Source organism: Stegostoma tigrinum, chromosome 14 (assembly GCF_030684315.1).
Source record: "Stegostoma tigrinum isolate sSteTig4 chromosome 14, sSteTig4.hap1, whole genome shotgun sequence".
Lineage (NCBI taxonomy): Eukaryota > Metazoa > Chordata > Chondrichthyes > Orectolobiformes > Stegostomatidae > Stegostoma > Stegostoma tigrinum.
In genome coordinates this window covers 39,987,328-39,993,327 of record NC_081367.1, presented here as the reverse complement: position 1 = coordinate 39,993,327, position 6,000 = coordinate 39,987,328, and positions in this window count along the sequence as shown.

Genomic DNA, 6,000 nt, shown 5'->3' with positions numbered 1-6,000 from the left:
GATGCAGTGGGTGGGGGGGAAGAGCTGGGCTGGTTGTGTGGTGCAGTCGGGGGAGGGGACGAACTGGGCTGGTTTCGGGATGCAGTAGGGGAAGGGGAGATTTTGAAACTGGTGAAGTCCACATTGATACCATTAGGCTGCAGGGACCTACTAACTTCATCCCACCTCCTTGACCTGTCTGTCTTCCCTGGACTGACCTATCCCCTCCCTACCTCCCCACCTATACTCTCTCCACCTATCTTCTTTACTCTCCATCTTCGGTCCGCCTCCCCCTCTCTCCCTATTTATTCCAGTTCCCTCTCCCCATCCCCCTCTCTGATGAAGGGTCTAGGCCCTAAACGTCAGCTTTTGTGCTCCTGAGATGCTGCTTGGCCTGCTGTGTTCATCCAGCCTCACATTTTATTATCTTGGAATTCTCCAGCATCTGCAGTTCCCATTATCTCTGATAGTATTCTTAAAGCAGCCTAGTTTAAAATGTAAAAAAAAAACTTGGCAATTGCCTGTCAGTCATTAGCTGAATGGTGCATTCTACATGGTTATGCTTCTACCCATCAGAGTCAACTTGCCAACCAATCAATTCTCTCCTCTCATAGAGTATAAACATTACTTTTCCTTTATATTGGTATTTCTAGTAAATAGTCCCTATGAGTACAAGTCAAAAACTTCAACAAAGTATCTTTTTGTCCAGCAATATTTGTAACTTGTGAGATAATTTGTCTTAAATAATGGTTAGCTAAAATAATTTCACAAAATCTATAACAAAAACAATGAGCTAGAGAAATAACTGAAAGAAATAGGCTCTCCTAGCAGTTCTTACAATTTGTCATCTCTTATTTACTTTGATAAGCAAATAATAAAACAATGATACTTTTTCTGTGAAGAATAAATAGATATTTCATACTGTATGTGAGAAAACGCATTGAAACCTTACAATGGCCACTAATCATTCAAGTCACATTTAAAACAAATGTGTCTGTACAGTTTAAAATTTGCTTTCCAAAATGAGATTTATTCAGTTAAAGTTATACCTTATGCAGGACTGGGCTACTTTCATTCTAATCTTTAGATTTTCGTTTCTCGTAGATGACTATTATCAGATTATTCTATCCCTTTTTTTATCTGCTCAGAAAGCCACTTTTTAAAAATATATCACAACAATTGTTGCTATGTAGGCAGTATGATCAGCTGGAGAAACAATTAAACATTTACACATTTCCACACGAGTAAAGTGCCAAAAAAGACACTTTAAACTGAGTGTGTGATGTTTATTGCAAGGAAAAAGTGAAGATTACTTTGCAGGTTTCAGAGTTTTGCAACTTTAGCCAAAAAGAAATAAAATGACTGGAAAAATGATACACAAACACTGTAAAACCCAAATTTGTCTGTACGTGACCTTCATAGAGCCCTAAAAGTTAGGAATGTCAGGGAACAATATTACAAAGAGGATGAACTTCACTCTTTTTTTCCATATTTTATCTAGTTTGGAATCCTGCCTTAAGCATGAATAAATGAGAAAAATAATGATACCATCGGTCTGAGAAAGATAATGTTACAATGATTAAAGGTATTCTACATCTGAACACTTGAAATATTTGCCAGGTCCGTCTGATAAGGAATTCTACATCCATACATACATTGAATGAATCAGAGCTTTGTTTCCATGCTGTCAAAGTTGTTGATGATTTTCTTCAAGGCCTTTCTGTTTGGGTATTGCAACATTAGAAGATATTTATCTCAGGCAGCATTTTTATCTTGATGAACATGTAAATACTTTCCTTTTTAAGAATAATTTTGCTTTCAGTCATCTGTGCACATATGATAACTTTGTAAAAAAAGAATAAAAGTAGCAGCATTCTGCATAAAAACTGTTGCAAAAAAGTGATATAAAATGAGGGAATGAAAATTGAGTCAGGCCTATTTTGGTTTTGCAATCTGGTAGAAATTGTTGTGCATTGGGTTTTGACTGGGGCACTCCCTTTGTTGGCAATTATGGGTAGTGTATGTGCTCATGATGCAAGAGGACTGATCAGAGGCCTTTCAGCTTTAAAAGAGACCTGCAGTTGCAAAGAATGCTTTATAATTGTCATAAAAAAAGGACAGAGTAGACCAGCCCACTTCACCATTTCATAACATTGTAGTTGATTTAACTGTAATGTTAATTCCACCTTCATAATTGCCCCTCCATCATTCCCTATCCCCCAAACTCCACACTGAATGAACACTTTTGTGAATATGAAATCTCCCTAACTTTGTCCTGAATATATTCAAAGAGCCAGCTTCTGTTAATCTCTGACTTACAGAATTGAGAAGATTAATGGGCCTCTGAGAAACTCCTCTTCAGTTAAATCTGGAAGGGAAGGTCCCTAAGTTTGAAACACTGGCCCCTGGTTTTGAGTCTTCCACAGAGGGAACATATCTTCAACCTTGTTAAAGTGCACACCATCCCCCCACCCCACCATCTCACACCTCCCCTGCTCTCAGAATCTTATATGTTGCAATAAGATCACCACTAATTCTTCTAAACCCCAATGAGTATTAGTCCAATCTGGTTACACTTTCTTCAAAAGACAGACCATTCATTCCTTTATTTCAGGAATCAGCAAAATAAACCCACGCCGAATTTTATTCAATGGAAGAATGCGCCTCCTTAATTAAGCACATGAAAATTTTATATACTACTCTACATGCCATCTCAACAATGCCCTGACCAGTTACAGCAAGATTAGTTTGCCTTTCTATCTACGATCTGATAAAGTCCAACATTTAATTTGTCATCCTACTAAAGTCCCGTCTGTCTGAATGATAACATTTTATGGTTCAGGTACAGGGACAGCCAGATAGCTTACTTTCATAGCATTCTACAGCTTCTCTCCACTTAAATAATACTTGCCTTTTCTATTCTCAATACCAAAGTGGACAACCTCACATTTTTGCACCTTCCATTTTATCTGCCAAATTTTTGTCCATTCACTCAGTTTATCCATGACCCTTTTCAGATGATATACTCCATTAATTTCTTTGAGAATTGCCCAAATCTCCATAAAGGTGAGCTGTCGTAGCCCTACTGGAACATAAAAAGCAGTTCTCTCATTAGAGAGAGATGACTGGTGGTGGTCTGCAGGGTCACCATGCCTTAGGTGAGGAGACAGGTCAAGAAGGACAGACCTTCATGGTTACCTCAGCCAGTACAAGAATTGAGTGTTGACATCACTCTGCGTCACAAACCAGCTGCCTAGCCAGGTGAGCAAAACTGACCCTGCTGCGATTCCTAAATCTATTGCCAGCAATAAAGTTTGACCTGATGAATCTTCTGCTTTGGTCATAAAGGCTGGATCATCCAAAATCCTGAGAATGCTACAGGATGCATGTCTTTGATGAGAAACATCTCCCTCCTCCATCTCACTGTGGAAACTAACAAAGGCAAGCAGCCACTTATTTTTTCTGATCATAAAAGAAAGCTTTCTGTGTGCAAAATTCATTGGTTTATCGAGAAATTTATAATGTGATCTCAAAAGTAGGCTCCCCATGGCCCTGTAAAACACATTGTGCTATATCTAGGTAGAAATGATAATTATCTACCATTGATGCCAACTCCCCTATATATGAGAAGGGAATGGACAGTTTATAGCTCAACTGTTTACAGCCTGATACTTTCAGCAACTTCGACAGACTCAAAATCTTTGCATTGTGAACTCAGACTCTGATGCTACAGTGGCTGACTATCAAGGTTCCCTACATCATTGCCCAGAAACAACATCTGGGCCATCCTTTGATCAATAGTTGCTACGTTTATCAGATGGGGTAGGGGTAATTTAGTTACCTTCATTTAAACCCTCTATTGGACCATTGCAACAATTTTAAATTTTTTTAAACACCTAGATATTACACTTCACTTAAAATGTAGAATTAGCCAAAATAAAAGAGGATTTTTATTTCTTACTAACCCTGTGAAAGATATAATAAAGACATAATAGCAAACACACATAAACACAGTTAATAATTTCAAAGGAAAGAGTGCCTGGCAGGAAGAAGGAAGGCAAACAAAATTAAAAATCCTTAGCATCCCTAAGGTATTAGATTTTTAGTCTGAGACCACAATTGTTTAATTGTTGCTAGGTATCTTTAGCAGTAGACAGGTTTGTTGTTGGTGAATATATATTGCCACCTTTGTCTTAGATTGATCCAACTCTTCAACTGCTGTTTTATAATCCATTTACTTTACTTAAGAGATATAACTTTAGCTCTATATCTAAAAAGAAATAAAATATCATAACATTTCAGAAGAAAATAAGGCTTAACATGAAACTGAATACTTTGACAATCCAGGACTTTCTACTTATTGCAGCAATCTTACATACATTAACCAACTATAATGGAGAATCAAATCTATTATTTGCTTCTTGTCTCAACCTTTTGACTTTGTTTAATGTTTTACACTCAGTTCTGCTAAAAGACCACAAGATTTTTGCATTTCTTGAACTTCTTCAGTGTAGATAGTACTTGTAGATAGCCAAGTGAGCTATCTTGCAGATATACACCCTGCTGTTACTAGTCATTAGTGGCGGAGGGAGTGGATGTGATACAAATCAAGCGGGCTATTTTGTCCTGAATGGTGCCAAGCTTCTTGAGTGTTGTTGGAGATGAGCTCATCCAAACAAGTGGGGAACATTGCATCATATTTCTCACTTGAGCCTTGTGGATGGTGGTTTAGATATTAACATAAAATTTGCTGGGATAACCAAATTGAAATTAGATTAGAATGACATGAGAAAGACAAAGCATATGAAAATCGATCATGACCTAATGATGAGAAAGGCTTTTAAAATGATTATATTAGGCTGGAGGAGCGTGAATATTTATTTACATCAAGAATTGAACTCAGATGTAAAGGCCTGAAGTGTCACAGTAACTTTGGAATAGCTGAAGTTTTGTTTAAAACAGATGTAGTGAATCAGATGTGATAATGTGATTGACTTACAAACTGAAGCTGTGATTGTCATGGAATTGTGCGATGTAAATTGTGCAATATAAAATTGATTGGATGACGCAAAAGTGGTGAACAGTGAGGGTAAACTAAGGTTTATGTAAAAGTTCATTAAAGGCAAGTTATAAGCATTTTTCCAGAGATGCAGGCAAGGCTTAAGGAATTAAGTGACTAAACTAACGTGGAACAGATGACACATTTATGATGTTTGCGAATGGTCAAACTGATCATTTAATGGAGACTGAACAGTGTCAAGCCTTAATTGGACAGATTCTTTGTACATAAAGCATATAAAATAGCTTGCCTCACTGCAAATATTTCAACAGCTTGAGGAGATTGATTGATCAGAACATGAAAGGAGGATTGATTGACTGGCAGAAGGCAAAGAGTAGGGGTAAAGGTGGCTTTTTCAGGATGGCAGCTGGTGACGACTAGAGTTCCATGTGGATCCATGTTGGGGCCACACCTCTTCACCTTACACTTTACCGATCCTGATGAAGGAACTGAAAGCATTGTTGATAAGCTTGCAGATGCTGATTAGCAATCATATCCAAAAACTGAGTGTGTATGGAAATATAGATGAACAGGAGTGAATGGAATCAGCAACAATGAAAAAAATGGAACTTGTCTTTGAGAAAAAATTAATGTAGGTAATGGAATACAGCCTAATGGAGAGAAAGCTATTAAGAAACACACATTATCTCTGCAAGAGATGCCCCGTGTCATTTAAGTGTGATTCAGCACTTAATTATGTGGGATCCTTGATTTTGGATATTTAGGTAAGGTGGAAATTGCACTCTCATGATCTGCTAGCCAATCAGAGACAGGTAGTTCTATATTATGTGCAGTGCTGTTGTGGGCAGTGGTTGCTGATGATGATTCAGTGAGGTATTCCCCATGGATTATTGTTCAAACTGTGGAGACAGGTAAGTAGAGTAGATTAGTGCTTATCTGGACAGGGTTGTTAGCAAGGTTGGGAGAGGATTCTGGTGCAGGACAGGAGGTTGGTATCTTGA